The following is a 547-nucleotide window of genomic DNA, read 5'->3' on the forward strand; positions in this document are numbered from 1 at the left end:
CTTAGTGCACAGAGTTTCTCCTCGCGGCTGAATTCTGATGTTTTCTTAGTTTCCCCTAAAAGTGAAGATCCCAGTAAAGATCAAAGCTGTTCCTAAAGAGCCTCAGGTCTTAAGGTGAGATGTGTGAAGAGCAGGGACGAGGACTTTAAAGGAGTTCCCTAAGCAGAGGACAAGATGGCCGACGGAAGAGGCAGCAGAGAGATTCTCCAAACACTGGACGACACTGAGTTAATGAAACGCTGCAGAGTGGATCGTGCAGGAATCATGTTTGTGGTTGATCTCATTAGAGATGCACGCACTTCTCCAACCCAACGCCACAATAATGCAATACCACCTTAAATGAAAGTCATCCCAACACTGAGGGGTTTGGAAACACTGCAGCGGTGATGACTCGGGTCTGTCCCAACCCTCCATCAGCAGGGTCATCACCCACACACTGACAGCACCGTCACAACCCTCCTCTGCCGTTGTCCGTCCATCCTTTGCCCTCGTCCGTCCATCCTTTGCCCGTTATCACCAAAAGTATATCTGTTATCTAGCTCAGGAT

The sequence above is a fragment of the Echiichthys vipera genome (genome assembly GCF_963691815.1).
Source record: "Echiichthys vipera genome assembly, contig: SCAFFOLD_137, whole genome shotgun sequence".
In the NCBI taxonomy this organism is placed as follows: domain Eukaryota; kingdom Metazoa; phylum Chordata; class Actinopteri; order Perciformes; family Trachinidae; genus Echiichthys; species Echiichthys vipera.